The sequence below is a fragment of the Somniosus microcephalus genome, unplaced genomic scaffold (assembly GCF_052327205.1).
Source record: "Somniosus microcephalus isolate GS21.2 unplaced genomic scaffold, FLI_Smic_1.0 unresolved_chr8, whole genome shotgun sequence".
Taxonomy (NCBI): domain Eukaryota; kingdom Metazoa; phylum Chordata; class Chondrichthyes; order Squaliformes; family Somniosidae; genus Somniosus; species Somniosus microcephalus.
Window position 1 is genome coordinate 22,700,114 of NW_028225186.1, and position 17,039 is coordinate 22,717,152.

Sequence of the window (17,039 nt, forward strand, 5' to 3'; positions counted from 1 at the left end):
AGAGATGGAGGCGTTCCGAGCCCTCCTCGCCAGCTACTAGGACATGACGGTCTCCACGGCCCGGGGAGCCGAAGTCCACACGCCCGTGTCTAAATGTACTGTTAGGAGGCCGGCAGTACTGTGCCATTTTAGACACTGGGTCCTCGGTGTCGATAACTGACACAGAATCTCCCACCTTAGCTCAAAGCATTCACACAATGTACTTCCTTGCCTTCTGTAAAATGCCTGCTGTATCAAAGTCAGCAGGAAATTATATTTGGAACGAGACAATTTAAACGTGTCCATTCCCACATTTAACTGCAGCTCACAGTGTCAGAACAGTCACGGTTATTATCAATCTTTCATGTATTTTCTTGCAGGCCGCACCCCGCTAACAAACTTAGCTTATCACAGCACGGCTATCAATCAACTCAACGCCAGTGTGAAGAATGCAACATTTGAAAGTTAGCAACGTGTGCAAGACATTAGTGAGAGAGAGTTGGGCCGTGATAACATTTCTAAGCAGTAAGATATTCATTAGGCATGAGCCCTTGCTGCGTAATACAATTCTCCCCATACTGATTCTGTTATCTTCAATTGGTCTCCTCTGGTTACTGTCATACCTGCCACTGGCAAGCGTTTCTCCTTATTACCTCAATCAAATCCCCTTGTAATTTTGAAAGCCTCTTATTAAATTTCCTCTTAACCGCCTGAGGAAAACAATCCCGAACTCTCAACATAACTGAAGTTCCTTATCCCTCGGACCACTCTGCAAGACGTCAAACTGAGTGTCTCGCTCTGTATGTCTATCTTTGTCTCCCTCTTTGTCCGTGTCTCTCTATGTATAGGATTCTGAGGGTGCTTGAAAGGATAGATGCAGGGAGGATGTTTCTCCTCCTGGGGGAACCTAAAACTAGGGGGCAAAGTTTCAGGATATCCGGTCGGCCATTTAAAACGGAGATGAGCAGGAATTTCTTCTCTCAGAATGTGGTGAATCTTTGGAATCCTCTATCCCAGAGAGCTGTGGAGGCGGAGTTATTGAATATGTTCAACGTGGAGATAGACATATATTTGAGCTACAGTGGAGTCAAGGGTTATGGGGAGCGGGCAGGAAAGTGGCGTTGAGTTGAAGATCTGATCAGCCATGAATTTTTTGAATGGCGGGGCAGGCTCGAGGGGACGAATTGCCCACTCCTGCTCCTATTTCTTCTGTTCTTATTTCTGTCCCTTCTGCTTGTTTGTCCCTCTGTTCACAGGAGGATTTTAGCTCTGACAGATTCGGTATCGTTCAGTTACTCGTTAGTATAGTGGTGAGTATCTCTGCCTGTCAAGCGGGAGACCGAGGTTCAATTCGCCGACGGGGAGGATTTTTAACATCCCCAATTTTAAACCTTTGGGCAGCTCCTTAAAAAGACCCTGGGAAAAGTTGATTAGAATAAAATGAACTAAAATAATTATAAAATATGTACTGACATATGAAGAAATGTATAACAACTCCCTGCACCAGTTCCTCGTTAGTAGAGTGTGCTCTTTTTGTGTGGGGCGCTGAGGAGGGAGAGAGAAAATAAGATAACAGCGGGAGAAAGCATGACTGCTCTTTCAAAGAGACAGCACGGGCACGATTGTCCGAATGGCCTCCCTCTGTGCTGCCAGCCTCCATGAATCCATCACACTGAGATGGATATCTGAGACATACCCACACAAAGAGAGCACATACGGGTATTTTATGTGTGTTTGATGCTTTGTCTCAAGCACTGCATAACCATTTCCTCTACAATGTCCTGGATATTATAATGTTCAGTATTCAATTCCCCGACGGCTTCTCTCTGACTGTATGCCCCTGTCTCTGAGAAAAGCATAGAAGGAAATATATGCCAAATGGACGCCTTCCCGCAATGGTGCTGTGGCTCAGTGAACTTGTCCTTTGTGTTCCCGTCTAAAAGATGTCATCTTGAACGAAAAGTTTGTCTGGCGTGAAAGTGATCTGAATTTCAAAGCAGCAAGGAGGAAAGTCTGCGTTGCTCTGCTTGCTGGCAAGCACATTCTTGCAGCTTCCCTGGTGGTCTAGTGGTTAGGATTCGGCGCTTTCACCGCCGTGGCCCGGGTTCGATTCCCGGTCAGGAAACAGTGTGTTTTTGGGCTGTTTGAAATGCCTCCAATCAATGCACCCGCGCGAAGTAATGCCTGCTCCTGATCAACCGTTAAAATTTCAACACTGCTGTCGCCTCAACAGGTACACAAGTACTTCCTTGCCTTCTGTAAAATGCCTGCTGTTTCAAAGTCAGCAGGAAATTATATTTGGAACGAGACAATTTAAACGTGTACATTCCCACATTTAACTGCAGCTCACAGTGTCAGAACAGTCACGGTTATTATCAATCTTCCATGTATTTTCTTGCAGGCCGCACCCCCCTAACAAACTTAGCTTATCACAGCACGGCTATCAATCAACTCAACGCCAGTGTGAAGAATGCAACATTTGAAAGTTAGTAACGTGTGCAAGACTTTAGTGAGAGAGATTGGGCCGTGATATCATTTCTAAGCAGTAAGATATTCATTAGGCATGAGCCCTTGCTGCGTAATACAATTCTCCCCATACTGATTCTGTTATCTTCAATTGGTCTCCTCTGGTTACCGTCATACCTGCCACTGGCAAGCGTTTCTCCTTATTACCTCAATCAAATCCCCTTGTAATTTTGAAAGCCTCTTATTAAATTTCCTCTTAACCGCCTGAGGAAAACAATCCCGAACTCTCAACATAACTGAAGTTCCTTATCCCTCGGACCACTCTGCAAGACGTCAAACTGAGTGTCTCGCTCTGTATGTCTATCTTTGTCTCCCCCTTTGTCCGTGTCTCTCTATGTATAGGATTCTGAGGGTGCTTGACAGGATAGATGCAGGGAGGATGTTTCTCCTCCTGGGGGAACCTAAAACTAGGGAGCAAAGTTTCAGGATATCCGGTCGGCCATTTAAAACGGAGATGAGCAGGCATTTCTTCTCTCAGAATGTGGTGAATCTTTGGAATCCTCTATCCCAGAGAGCTGTGGAGGCGGAGTTATTGAATATGTTCAACGTGGAGATAGACATATATTTGAGCTACAGTGGAGTCAAGGGTTATGGGGAGCGGGCAGGAAAGTGGCGTTGAGTTGAAGATCTGATCAGCCATGAATTTTTTGAATGGCGGGGCAGGCTCGAGGGGACGAATTGCCCACTCCTGCTCCTATTTCTTCTGTTCTTATTTCTGTCCCTTCTGCTTGTTTGTCCCTCTGTTCACAGGAGGATTTTAGCTCTGACAGATTCGGTATCGTTCAGTTACTCGTTAGTATAGTGGTGAGTATCTCTGCCTGTCACGCGGGTGACCGGGGTTCAATTCGCCGACGGGGAGGATTTTTAACATCCCCAATTTTAAACCTTTGGGCAGCTCCTTAAAAAGACCCTGGGAAAAGTTGATTAGAATAAAATGAACTAAAATAATTATAAAATATGTACTGGCATATGAAGAAATGTATAACAACTCCCTGCACCAGTTCCTCGTTAGTAGAGTGTGCTCTTTTTGTGTGGGGCGCTGAGGAGGGAGAGAGAAAATAAGATAACAGCGGGAGAAAGCACGACTGCTCTTTCAAAGAGACAGCACGGGCACAATTGTCCGAATGGCCTCCCTTTGTGCTGCCAGCCTCCATGAATCCATCACACTGAGATGGATATCTGAGACATACCCACACAAAGAGAGCACATACGGGTATTTTATGTGTGTTTGATGCTTTGTCTCAAGCACTGCATCACCATTTCCTCTACAATGTCCTGGATATTATAATGTTCAGTATTCAATTCCCCGACGGCTTCTCTCTGACTGTATGCCTCTGTCTCTGAGAAAAGCATAGAAGGAAATATATGCCAAATGGACGCCTTCCCGCAATGGTGCTGTGGCTTAGTGAACTTGTCCTTTGTGTTCTCGTCTAAAAGATGTCATCTTGAACGAAAAGTTTGTCTGGCGTGAAAGTGATCTGAATTTCAAAGCAGCAAGGAGGAAAGTCTGCGTTGCTCTGCTTGCTGGCAAGCACATTTTGCAGCTTCCCTGGTGGTCTAGTGGTTAGGATTCGGCGCTTTCACCGCCGTGGCCCGGGTTCGATTCCCGGTCAGGGAACAGTGTGTTTTGGGGCTGTTTGAAATGCCTCCAATCAATGCACCCGCGCGAAGCAATGCCTGCTCCTGATCAACCGTTGAAATTTCAACACTGCTGTCGCCTCGACAGGTGCACAATGTCCTTCCATGCCTGCTGTTTCAAAGTCAGCAGGAAATTATATTTGGAACGAGACAATTTAAACGTGTACATTCCCACATTTAACTGCAGCTCACAGTGTCAGAACAGTCACGGTTATTATCAATCTTCCATGTATTTTCTTGCAGGCCGCACCCCCCTAACAAACTTAGCTTATCACAGCACGGCTATCAATCAACTCAACGCCAGTGTGAAGAATGCAACATTTGAAAGTTAGCAACGTGTGCAAGACTTTAGTGAGAGAGAGTTGGGCCGTGATAACATTTCTAAGCAGTAAGATATTCATTAGGCATGAGCCCTTGCTGCGTAATACAATTAGAGTCATAGAGTCATAGAGTAATACAGCACAGATAGAGGCCCTTCGGCCCATCGTGTCCATGCCGGCCATCAAGCCCTGTCTTATCTAATCCCATATTCCAGCATTTGGCCCGTAGCCTTGTATGCTATGGCATTTCAAATGCTCATCCAAATGCTTCTTAAATGTTGTGAGGGTTTCTGCCTCCACAACCCTTTCAGGCAGTGAGTTCCAGACTCCAACCACCCTCTGGGTGAAAAAGTTCTTTCTCAAATCCCCTCTAAACCTCCCTCCCTTTACCTTGAATCTATGCCCCCTAGTTATTGACCCCTCTACTAAGGGGAAAAGCTCCTCAGCATCCATCCTATCTATGCCCCTCACAATTTTGTACACCTCAATCATGTCCCCCCTCAGCCTCCTCTGCTCCAAGGAAAACAAACCCAATCTGCCCAGTCTCTCTTCCCATACTGATTCTGTTATCTTCAATTGGTCTCCTCTGGTTACCGTCATACCTGCCACTGGCAAGCGTTTCTCCTTATTACCTCAATCAAATCCCCTTGTAATTTTGAAAGCCTCTTATTAAATTTCCTCTTAACCGCCTGAGGAAAACAATCCCGAACTCTCAACATAACTGAAGTTCCTTATCCCTCGGACCACTCTGCAAGACGTCAAACTGAGTGTCTCGCTCTGTATGTCTATCTTTGTCTCCCTCTTTGTCCGTGTCTCTCTGTGTGTAGGATTCTGAGGGTGCTTGACAGGATAGATGCAGGGAGGATGTTTCTCCTCCTGGGGGAACCTAAAACTAGGGGGCAAAGCTTCAGGATATCCGGTCGGCCATTTAAAACGGAGATCAGCAGGAATTTCTTCTCTCAGAATGTGGTGAAACTTTGGAATCCTCTATCCCAGAGAGCTGTGGAGGCGGAGTTATTGAATATGTTCAACGTGGAGATAGACATATATTTGAGCTACAGTGGAGTCAAGGGTTATGGGGAGCGGGCAGGAAAGTGGCGTTGAGTTGAAGATCTGATCAGCCATGAATTTTTTGAATGGCGGGGCAGGCTCGAGGGGACGAATTGCCCACTCCTGCTCCTATTTCTTCTGTTCTTATTTCTGTCCCTTCTGCTTGTTTGTACCTCTGTTCACAGGAGGATTTTAGCTCTGACAGATTCGGTATCGTTCAGTTACTCGTTAGTATAGTGGTGAGTATCTCTGCCTGTCACGCGGGAGACCGGGGTTCAATTCGCCGACGGGGAGGATTTTTAACATCCCCAATTTTAAACCTCTGGGCAGCTCCTTAAAAAGACCCTGGGAAAAGTTGATTAGAATAAAATGAACTAAAATAATTATTAAATATGTACTGACATATGAAGAAATGTATAACAACTCCCTGCACCAGTTCCTCGTTAGTAGAGTGTGCTCTTTTTGTGTGGGGCACTGAGGAGGGAGAGAGAAAATAAGATAACAGCGGGAGAAAGCATGACTGCTCTTTCAAAGAGACAGCACGGGCACGATTGGCCGAATGGCCTCCCTCTGTGCTGCCAGCCTCCATGAATCCATGACACTGAGATGGATATCTGAGACATACCTACACAAAGAGAGCACATGCGGGTATTTTATGTGTGTTTGATGCTTTGTCTCAAGCACTGCATCACCATTTCCTCTACAATGTCCTGGATATTATAATGTTCAGTATTCAATTCCCCGACGGCTTCTCTCTGACTGTATGCCTCTGTCTCTGAGAAAAGCATAGAAGGAAATATATGCCAAATGGACGCCTTCCCGCAATGGTGCTGTGGCTTAGTGAACTTGTCCTTTGTGTTCTCGTCTAAAAGATGTCATCTTGAACGAAAAGTTTGTCTGGCGTGAAAGTGATCTGAATTTCAAAGCAGCAAGGAGGAAAGTCTGCGTTGCTCTGCTTGCTGGCAAGCACATTCTTGCAGCTTCCCTGGTGGTCTAGTGGTTAGGATTCGGCGCTTTCACCGCCGTGGCCCGGGTTCGATTGCCGGTCAGGGAACAGTGTGTTTTTGGGCTGTTTGAAATGCCTCCAATCAATGCACCCGCGCGAAGCAATGCCTGCTGCTGATCAACCGTTGAAAGTTCAACACTGCTGTCGCCTCAACAGGTACACAATGTACTTCCTTGCCTTCTGTAAAATGCCTGCTGTTTCAAAGTCAGCAGGAAATTATATTTGGAACGAGACAATTTAAACGTGTACATTCCCACATTTAACTGCAGCTCACAGTGTCAGAACAGTCACGGTTATTATCAATCTTCCATGTATTTTCTTGCAGGCCGCACCCCCCTAACAAACTTAGCTTATCACAGCACGGCTATCAATCAACTCAACGCCAGTGTGAAGAATGCAACATTTGAAAGTTAGCAACGTGTGCAAGACTTTAGTGAGAGAGAGTTGGGCCGTGATAACATTTCTAAGCAGTAAGATATTCATTAGGCATGAGCCCTTGCTACGTAATACAATTCTCCCCATACTGATTCTGTTATCTTCAATTGGTCTCCTCTGGTTACCGTCATACCTGCCACTGGCAAGCGTTTCTCCTTATTACCTCAATCAAATCCCCTTGTAATTTTGAAAGCCTCTTATTAAATTTCCTCTTAACCGCCTGAGGAAAACAATCCCGAACTCTCAACATAACTGAAGTTCCTTATCCCTCGGACCACTCTGCAAGACGTCAAACTGAGTGTCTCGCTCTGTATGTCTATCTTTGTCTCCCTCTTTGTCCGTGTCGCTCTATGTATAGGATTCTGAGGGTGCTTGACAGGATAGATGCAGGGAGGATGTTTCTCCTCCTGGGGGAACCTAAAACTAGGGGGCAAAGCTTCAGGATATCCGGTCGGCCATTTAAAACGGTGATGAGCAGGAATTTCTTCTCTCAGAATGTGGTGAAACTTTGGAATCCTCTATCCCAGAGAGCTGTGGAGGCGGAGTTATTGAATATGTTCAACGTGGAGATAGACATATATTTGAGCTACAGTGGAGTCAAGGGTTATGGGGAGCGGGCAGGAAAGTGGCGTTGAGTTGAAGATCTGATCAGCCATGAATTTTTTGAATGGCGGGGCAGGCTCGAGGGGACGAATTGGCCACTCCTGCTCCTATTTCTTCTGTTCTTATTTCTGTCCCTTCTGCTTGTTTGTCCCTCTGTTCACAGGAGGATTTCAGCTCTGACAGATTCAGTATCGTTCAGTTACTCGTTAGTATAGTGGTGAGTATCTCTGCCTGTCACGCGGGAGACCGGGGTTCAATTCGCCGACGGGGAGGATTTTTAACATCTCCAATTTTAAACCTTTGGGCAGCTCCTTAAAAAGACCCTGGGAAAAGTTGATTAGAATAAAATGAACTAAAATAATTATAAAATATGTACTGGCATATGAAGAAATGTATAACAACTCCCTGCACCAGTTCCTCGTTAGTAGAGTGTGCTCTTTTTGTGTGGGGCACTGAGGAGGGAGAGAGAAAATAAGATAACAGCGGGAGAAAGCATGACTGCTCTTTCAAAGAGACAGCACGGGCACGATTGGCCGAATGGCCTCCCTCTGTGCTGCCAGCCTCCATGAATCCATGACACTGAGATGGATATCTGAGACATACCCACACAAAGAGAGCACATACGGGTATTTTATGTGTGTTTGATGCTTTGTCTCAAGCACTGCATCACCATTTCCTCTACAATGTCCTGGATATTATAATGTTCAGTATTCAATTCCCCGACGGCTTCTCTCTGACTGTATGCCTCTGTCTCTGAGAAAAGCATAGAAGGAAATATATGCCAAATGGACGCCTTCCCGCAATGGTGCTGTGGCTTAGTGAACTTGTCCTTTGTGTTCTCGTCTAAAAGATGTCATCTTGAACGAAAAGTTTGTCTGGCGTGAAAGTGATCTGAATTTCAAAGCAGCAAGGAGGAAAGTCTGCGTTGCTCTGCTTGCTGGCAAGCACATTCTTGCAGCTTCCCTGGTGGTCTAGTGGTTAGGATTCGGCGCTTTCACCGCCGTGGCCCGGGTTCGATTCCCGGCCAGGGAACAGTGTGTTTTCGGGCTGTTTGAAATGCCTCCAATCAATGCACCCGCGCGAAGCAATGCCTGCTCCTGATCAACCGTTGAAATTTCAACACTGCTGTCGCCTCAACAGGTACACAATGTACTTCCTTGCCTTCTGTAAAATGCCTGCTGTTTCAAAGTCAGCAGGAAATTATATTTGGAACGAGACAATTTAAACGTGTACATTTCCACATTTAACTGCAGCTCACAGTGTCAGAACAGTCACGGTTATTATCAATCTTCCATGTATTTTCTTGCAGGCCGCACCCCCCTAACAAACTTAGCTTATCACAGCACGGCTATCAATCAACTCAACGCCAGTGTGAAGAATGCAACATTTGAAAGTTAGCAACGTGTGCAAGACTTTAGTGAGAGAGAGTTGGGCCGTGATAACATTTCTAAGCAGTAAGATATTCATTAGGCATGAGCCCTTGCTGCGTAATACAATTCTCCCCATACTGATTCTGTTATCTTCAATTGGTCTCCTCTGGTTACCGTCATACCTGCCACTGGCAAGCGTTTCTCCTTATTACCTCAATCAAATCCCCTTGTAATTTTGAAAGCCTCTTATTAAATTTCCTCTTAACCGCCTGAGGAAAACAATCCCGAACTCTCAACATAACTGAAGTTCCTTATCCCTCGGACCACTCTGCAAGACGTCAAACTGAGTGTCTCGCTCTGTATGTCTATCTTTGTCTCCCTCTTTGTCCGTGTCTCTCTATGTGTAGGATTCTGAGGGTGCTTGACAGGATAGATGCAGGGAGGATGTTTCTCCTCCTGGGGGAACCTAAAACTAGGGGGCAAAGCTTCAGGATATCCGGTCGGCCATTTAAAACGGAGATGAGCAGGAATTTCTTCAATCAGAATGTGGTGAATCTTTGGAATCCTCTATCCCAGAGAGCTGTGGAGGCGGAGTTATTGAATATGTTCAACGTGGAGATAGACATATATTTGAGCTACAGTGGAGTCAAGGGTTATGGGGAGCGGGCAGGAAAGTGGCGTTGAGTTGAAGATCTGATCAGCCATGAATTTTTTGAATGGCGGGGCAAGCTCGAGGGGACGAATTGCCCACTCCTGCTCCTATTTCTTCTTTTCTTATTTCTGTCCCTTCTGCTTGTTTGTACCTCTGTTCACAGGAGGATTTTAGCTCTGACAGATTCGGTATCGTTCAGTTACTCGTTAGTATAGTGGTGAGTATCTCTGCCTGTCACGGGGGAGACCGGGGTTCAATTCGCCGACGGGGAGGATTTTGAACATCCCCAATTTTAAACCTTTGGGCAGCTCCTTAAAAAGACCCTGGGAAAAGTTGATTAGAATAAAATGAACTAAAATAATTATTAAATATGTACTGACATATGAAGAAATGTATAACAATTCCCTGCACCAGTTCCTCGTTAGTAGAGTGTGCTCTTTTTGTGTGGGGCACTGAGGAGGGAGAGAGAAAATAAGATAACAGCGGGAGAAAGCATGACTGCTCTTTCAAAGAGACAGCACGGGCACGATTGGCCGAATGGCCTCCATCTGTGCTGCCAGCCTCCATGAATCCATGACACTGAGATGGATATCTGAGACATACCCACACAAAGAGAGCACATACGGGTGTTTTATGTGTGTTTGATGCTTTGTCTCAAGCACTGCATCACCATTTCCTCTACAATGTCCTGGAAATTATAATGTTCAGTATTCAATTCCCCGACGGCTTCTCTCTGACTGTATGCCTCTGTCTCTGAGAAAAGCATAGAAGGAAATATATGCCAAATGGACGCCTTCCCGCAATGGTGCTGTGGCTTAGTGAACTTGTCCTTTGTGTTCTCGTCTAAAAGATGTCATCTTGAACGAAAAGTTTGTCTGGCGTGAAAGTGATCTGAATTTCAAAGCAGCAAGGAGGAAAGTCTGCGTTGCTCTGCTTGCTGGCAAGCACATTCTTGCAGCTTTCCTGGTGGTCTAGTGGTTAGGATTCGGCGCTTTCACCGCCGTGGCCCGGGTTCGATTCCCGGCCAGGAAACAGTGTGTTTTTGGGCTGTTTGAAATGCCTCCAATCAATGCACCCGCGCGAAGCAATGCCTGCTCCTGATCAACCGTTGAAATTTCAACACTGCTGTCGCCTCAACAGGTACACAATGTACTTCCTTGCCTTCTGTAAAATGCCTGCTGTTTCAAAGTCAGCAGGAAATTATATTTGGAACGAGACAATTTAAACTTGTACATTCCCACATTTAACTGCAGCTCACAGTGTCAGAACAGTCACGGTTATTATCAATCTTCCATGTATTTTCTTGCAGGCCGCACCCCCCTAACAAACTTAGCTTATCACAGCACGGCTATCAATCAACTCAACGCCAGTGTGAAGAATGCAACATTTGAAAGTTAGCAACGTGTGCAAGACTTTAGTGAGAGAGAGTTGGGCCGTGATAACATTTCTAAGCAGTAAGATATTCATTAGGCATGAGCCCTTGCTGCGTAATACAATTCTCCCCATACTGATTCTATTATCTTCAATTGGTCTCCTCTGGTTACCGTCATACCTGCCACTGGCAAGCGTTTCTCCTTATTACCTCAATCAAATCCCCTTGTAATTTTGAAAGCCTCTTATTAAATTTCCTCTTAACCGCCTGAGGAAAACAATCCCGAACTCTCAACATAACTGAAGTTCCTTATCCCTCGGACCACTCTGCAAGACGTCAAATTGAGTGTCTCGCTCTGTATGTTTATCTTTGTCTCCCTCTTTGTCCGTGTCTCTCTATGTATAGGATTCTGAGGGTGCTTGACAGGATAGATGCAGGGAGGATGTTTCTCCTCCTGGGGGAACCTAAAACTAGGGGGCAAAGCTTCAGGATATCCGGTCGGCCATTTAAAACGGAGATGAGCAGGAATTTCTTCTCTCAGAATGTGGTGAATCTTTGGAATCCTCTATCCCAGGGAGCTGTGGAGGCGGAGTTATTGAATATGTTCAACGTGGAGATAGACATATATTTGAGCTACAGTGGAGTCAAGGGTTATGGGGAGCGGGCAGGAAAGTGGCGTTGAGTTGAAGATCTGATCAGCCATGAATTTTTTGAATGGCGGGGCAGGCTCGAGGGGACGAATTGCCCACTCCTGCTCCTATTTCTTCAGTTCTTATTTCTGTCCCTTCTGCTTGTTTGTACCTCTGTTCACAGGAGGATTTTAGCTCTGACAGATTCAGTATCGTTCAGTTACTCGTTAGTATAGTGGTGAGTATCTCTGCCTGTCACGCGGGAGACCGGGGTTCAATTCGCCGACGGGGAGGATTTTTAACATCCCCAATTTTAAACCTTTGGGCAGCTCCTTAAAAAGACCCTGGGAAAAGTTGATTAGAATAAAATGAACTAAAATAATTATTAAATATGTACTGACATATGAAGAAATGTATAACAACTCCCTGCACCAGTTCCTCGTTAGTAGAGTGTGCTCTTTTTGTGTGGGGCACTGAGGAGGGAGAGAGCAAATAAGATAACAGTGGGAGAAAGCATGACTGCTCTTTCAAAGGGACAGCACGGGCACGATTGGCCGAATGGCCTCCATCTGTGCTGCCAGCCTCCATGAATCCATGACACTGAGATGGATATCTGAGACATACCCACACAAAGAGAGCACATACGGGTGTTTTATGTGTGTTTGATGCTTTGTCTCAAGCACTGCATCACCATTTCCTCTACAATGTCCTGGATATTATAATGTTCAGTATTCAATTCCCCGACGGCTTCTCTCTGACTGTATGCCTCTGTCTCTGAGAAAAGCATAGAAGGAAATATATGCCAAATGGACGCCTTCCCGCAATGGTGCTGTGGCTTAGTGAACTTGTCCTTTGTGTTCTCGTCTAAAAGATGTCATCTTGAACGAAAAGTTTGTCTGGCGTGAAAGTGATCTGAATTTCAAAGCAGCAAGGAGGAAAGTCTGCGTTGCTCTGCCTGCTGGCAAGCACATTCTTGCAGCTTCCCTGGTGGTCTAGTGGTTAGGATTCGGCGCTTTCACCGCCGTGGCCCGGGTTCGATTCCCGGTCAGGGAACAGTGTGTTTTGGGGCTGTTTGAAATGCCTCCAATCAATGCACCCGCGCGAAGCAATGCCTGCTGCTGATCAACCGTTGAAATTTCAACACTGCTGTCGCCTCAACAGGTACACAATGTACTTCCTTGCCTTCTGTAAAATGCCTGCTGTTTCAAAGTCAGCAGGAAATTATATTTGGAACGAGACAATTTAAACGTGCACATTCCCACATTTAACTGCAGCTCACAGTGTCAGAACAGTCACGGTTATTATCAATCTTCCATGTATTTTCTTGCAGGCCGCACCCCCCTAACAAACTTAGCTTATCACAGCACGGCTATCAATCAACTCAACGCCAGTGTGAAGAATGCAACATTTGAAAGTTAGCAACGTGTGCAAGACTTTAGTGAGAGAGAGTTGGGCCGTGATAACATTTCTAAGCAGTAAGATATTCATTAGGCATGAGCCCTTGCTGCGTAATACAATTCTCCCCATACTGATTCTGTTATCTTCAATTGGTCTCCTCTGGTTACCGTCATACCTGCCACTGGCAAGCGTTTCTCCTTATTACCTCAATCAAATCCCCTTGTAATTTTGAAAGCCTCTTATTAAATTTCCTCTTAACCGCCTGAGGAAAACAATCCCGAACTCTCAACATAACTGAAGTTCCTTATCCCTCGGACCACTCTGCAAGACGTCAAACTGAGTGTCTCGCTCTGTATGTCTATCTTTGTCTCCCTCTTTGTCCGTGTCTCTCTATGTATAGGATTCTGAGGGTGCTTGACAGGATAGATGCAGGGAGGATGTTTCTCCTCCTGGGGGAACCTAAAACTAGGGGGCAAAGCTTCAGGATATCCGGTCGGCCATTTAAAACGGAGATGAGCAGGAATTTCTTCTCTCAGAATGTGGTGAATCTTTGGAATCCTCTATCCCAGAGAGCTGTGGAGGCGGAGTTATTGAATATGTTCAACGTGGAGATAGACATATATTTGAGCTACAGTGGAGTCAAGGGTTATGGGGAGCGGGCAGGAAAGTGGCGTTGAGTTGAAGATCTGATCAGCCATGAATTTTTTGAATGGCGGGGCAGGCTCGAGGGGACGAATTGCCCACTCCTGCTCCTATTTCTTCAGTTCTTATTTCTGTCCCTTCTGCTTGTTTGTCCCTCTGTTCACAGGAGGATTTTAGCTCTGACAGATTCGGTATCGTTCAGTTACTCGTTAGTATAGTGGTGAGTATCTCTGCCTGTCACGCGGGCGACCGGGGTTCAATTCGCCGACGGGGAGGATTTTTAACATCCCCAATTTTAAACCTTTGGGCAGCTCCTTAAAAAGACCCTGGGAAAAGTTGATTAGAATAAAATGAACTAAAATAATTATAAAATATGTACTGGCATATCAAGAAATGTATAACAACTCCCTGCACCAGTTCCTCGTTAGTAGAGTGTGCTCTTTTTGTGTGGGGCGCTGAGGAGGGAGAGAGAAAATAAGATAACAGCGGGAGAAAGCATGACTGCTCTTTCAAAGAGACAGCACGGGCACAATTGTCCGAATGGCCTCCCTCTGTGCTGCCAGCCTCCATGAATCCATCACACTGAGATGGATATCTGAGACATACCCACACAAAGAGAGCACATACGGGTATTTTATGTGTGTTTGATGCTTTGTCTCAAGCACTGCATCACCATTTCCTCTACAATGTCCTGGATATTATAATGTTCAGTATTCAATTCCCCGACGGCTTCTCTCTGACTGTCTGTCTCTGAGAAAAGCATAGAAGGAAATATATGCCAAATGGACGCCTTCCCGCAATGGTGCTGTGGCTTAGTGAACTTGTCCTTTGTGTTCTCGTCAAAAATATGTCATCTTGAACGAAAAGTTTGTCTGGCGTGAAAGTGATCTGAATTTCAAAGCAGCAAGGAGGAAAGTCTGCGTTGCTCTGCTTGCTGGCAAGCACATTCTTGCAGCTTCCCTGGTGGTCTAGTGGTTAGGATTCGGCGCTTTCACCGCCGTGGCCCGGGTTCGATTCCCGGTCAGGGAATAGTATATTTTTGGGCTGTTTGAAATGCCTCCAATCAATGCACCCGCGCGAAGCAATGCCTGCTCCTGATCAACCGTTGAAATTTCAACACTGCTGTCGCCTCAACAGGTACACAATGCACTTCCTTGCCTTCTGTAAAATGCCTGCTGTTTCAAAGTCAGCAGGAAATTATATTTGGAACGAGACAATTTAAACGTGTACATTCCCACATTTAACTGCAGCTCACAGTGTCAGAACAGTCACGGTTATTATCAATCTTCCATGTATTTTCTTGCAGGCCGCACCCCCCTAACAAACTTAGCTTATCACAGCACGGCTATCAATCAACTCAACGCCAGTGTGAAGAATGCAACATTTGAAAGTTAGCAACGTGTGCAAAACTTTAGTGAGAGAGAGTTGGGCCGTGATAACATTTCTAAGCAGTAAGATATTCATTAGGCATGAGCCCTTGCTGCGTAATACAATTCTCCCCATACTGATTCTGTTATCTTCAATTGGTCTCCTCTGGTTACCGTCATAGCTGCCACTGGCAAGCGTTTCTCCTTATTACCTCAATCAAATCCCCTTGTAATTTTGAAAGCCTCTTATTAAATTTCCTCTTAACCGCCTGAGGAAAACAATCCCGAACTCTCAACATAACTGAAGTTCCTTATCCCTCGGACCACTCTGCAAGACGTCAAACTGAGTGTCTCGCTCTGTATGTCTATCTTTGTCTCCCTCTTTGTCCGTGTTTCTCTATGTATAGGATTCTGAGGGTGCTTGACAGGATAGATGCAGGGAGGATGTTTCTCCTCCTGGGGGAACCTAAAACTAGGGGGCAAAGCTTCAGGATATCCGGTCGGCCATTTAAAACGGAGATGAGCAGGCATTTCTTCTGTCAGAATGTGGTGAATCTTTGGAATCCTCTATCCCAGAGAGCTGTGGAGGCGGAGTTATTGAATATGTTCAACGTGGAGATAGACATATATTTGAGCTACAGTGGAGTCAAGGGTTATGGGGAGCGGGCAGGAAAGTGGCGTTGAGTTGAAGATCTGATCAGCCATGAATTTTTTGAATGGCGGGGCAGGCTCGAGGGGACGAATTGCCCACTCCTGCTCCTATTTCTTCTGTTCTTATTTCTGTCCCTTCTGCTTGTTTGTCCGTCTGTTCACAGGAGGATTTTAGCTCTGACAGATTCGGTATCGTTCAGTTACTCGTTAGTATAGTGGTGAGTATCTCTGCCTGTCACGTGGGAGACCGGGGTTCAATTCGCCGACGGGGAGGATTTTTAACATCCCCAATTTTAAACCTTTGGGCAGCTCCTTAAAAAGATCCTGGGAAAAGTTGATTAGAATAAAATGAACTAAAATAATTATAAAATATGTACTGGCATATCAAGAAATGTATAATAACTCCCTGCACCAGTTCCTCGTTAGTAGAGTGTGCTCTTTTTGTGTGGGGCGCTGAGGAGGGAGAGAGAAAATAAGATAACAGCGGGAGAAAGCATGACTGCTCTTTCAAAGAGACAGCACGGGCACAATTGTCCGAATGGCCTCCCTCTGTGCTGCCAGCCTCCATGAATCCATCACACTGAGATGGATATCTGAGAAATACCCACACAAAGAGAGCACATACGGGTATTTTATGTGTGTTTGATGCTTTGTCTCAAGCACTGCATCACCATTTCCTCTACAATGTACTGGATATTATAATGTTCAGTATTCAATTCCCCGACGGCTTCTCTCTGACTGTCTGTCTCTGAGAAAAGCATAGAAGGAAATATATGCCAAATGGACGCCTTCCCGCAATGGTGCTGTGGCTTAGTGAACTTGTCCTTTGTGTTCTCGTCAAAAATATGTCATCTTGAACGAAAAGTTTGTCTGGCGTGAAAGTGATCTGAATTTCAAAGCAGCAAGGAGGAAAGTCTGCGTTGCTCTGCTTGCTGGCAAGCACATTCTTGCAGCTTCCCTGGTGGTCTAGTGGTTAGGATTCGGCGCTTTCACCGCCGTGGCCCGGGTTCGATTCCCGGTCAGGGAATAGTATGTTTTTGGGCTGTTTGAAATGCCTCCAATCAATGCACCCGCGCGAAGCAATGCCTGCTCCTGATCAACCGTTGAAATTTCAACACTGCTGTCGCCTCAACAGGTACACAATGTACTTCCTTGCCTTCTGTAAAATGCCTGCTGTTTCAAAGTCAGCAGGAAATTATATTTGGAACGAGACAATTTAAACGTGTACATTCCCACATTTAACTGCAGCTCACAGTGTCAGAACAGTCACGGTTATTATCAATCTTCCATGTATTTTCTTGCAGGCCGCACCCCCCTAACAAACTTAGCTTATCACAGCACGGCTATCAATCAACTCAACGCCAGTGTGAAGAATGCAACATTTGAAAGTTAGCAACGTGT

The 17,039-nt window shown here is 45.5% G+C and overlaps 7 non-coding genes across 7 annotated transcripts; all 7 read left to right on the forward strand.

Annotated features, from left to right (window-relative positions):
* Positions 1-2,032: 2,032 nt before the first annotated feature.
* trnae-uuc (transfer RNA glutamic acid (anticodon UUC)) lies at positions 2,033-2,104 on the forward strand. Its single transcript has one exon. It is a non-coding gene; the product is annotated as a tRNA-Glu (tRNA).
* Positions 2,105-4,051: 1,947 nt separating this feature from the next.
* Positions 4,052-4,123, forward strand: trnae-uuc (transfer RNA glutamic acid (anticodon UUC)). The gene has a single exon. It is a non-coding gene; the product is annotated as a tRNA-Glu (tRNA).
* Positions 4,124-8,517: 4,394 nt separating this feature from the next.
* Positions 8,518-8,589, forward strand: trnae-uuc (transfer RNA glutamic acid (anticodon UUC)). The gene has a single exon. It is a non-coding gene; the product is annotated as a tRNA-Glu (tRNA).
* A 1,950-nt stretch (positions 8,590-10,539) lies between these two features.
* Positions 10,540-10,611, forward strand: trnae-uuc (transfer RNA glutamic acid (anticodon UUC)). The gene has a single exon. It is a non-coding gene; the product is annotated as a tRNA-Glu (tRNA).
* Positions 10,612-12,561: 1,950 nt separating this feature from the next.
* trnae-uuc (transfer RNA glutamic acid (anticodon UUC)) lies at positions 12,562-12,633 on the forward strand. The gene has a single exon. It is a non-coding gene; the product is annotated as a tRNA-Glu (tRNA).
* Positions 12,634-14,577: 1,944 nt separating this feature from the next.
* Positions 14,578-14,649, forward strand: trnae-uuc (transfer RNA glutamic acid (anticodon UUC)). The gene has a single exon. It is a non-coding gene; the product is annotated as a tRNA-Glu (tRNA).
* Positions 14,650-16,593: 1,944 nt separating this feature from the next.
* trnae-uuc (transfer RNA glutamic acid (anticodon UUC)) lies at positions 16,594-16,665 on the forward strand. Its single transcript has one exon. It is a non-coding gene; the product is annotated as a tRNA-Glu (tRNA).
* The last annotated feature ends 374 nt before the right edge of the window (positions 16,666-17,039 follow it).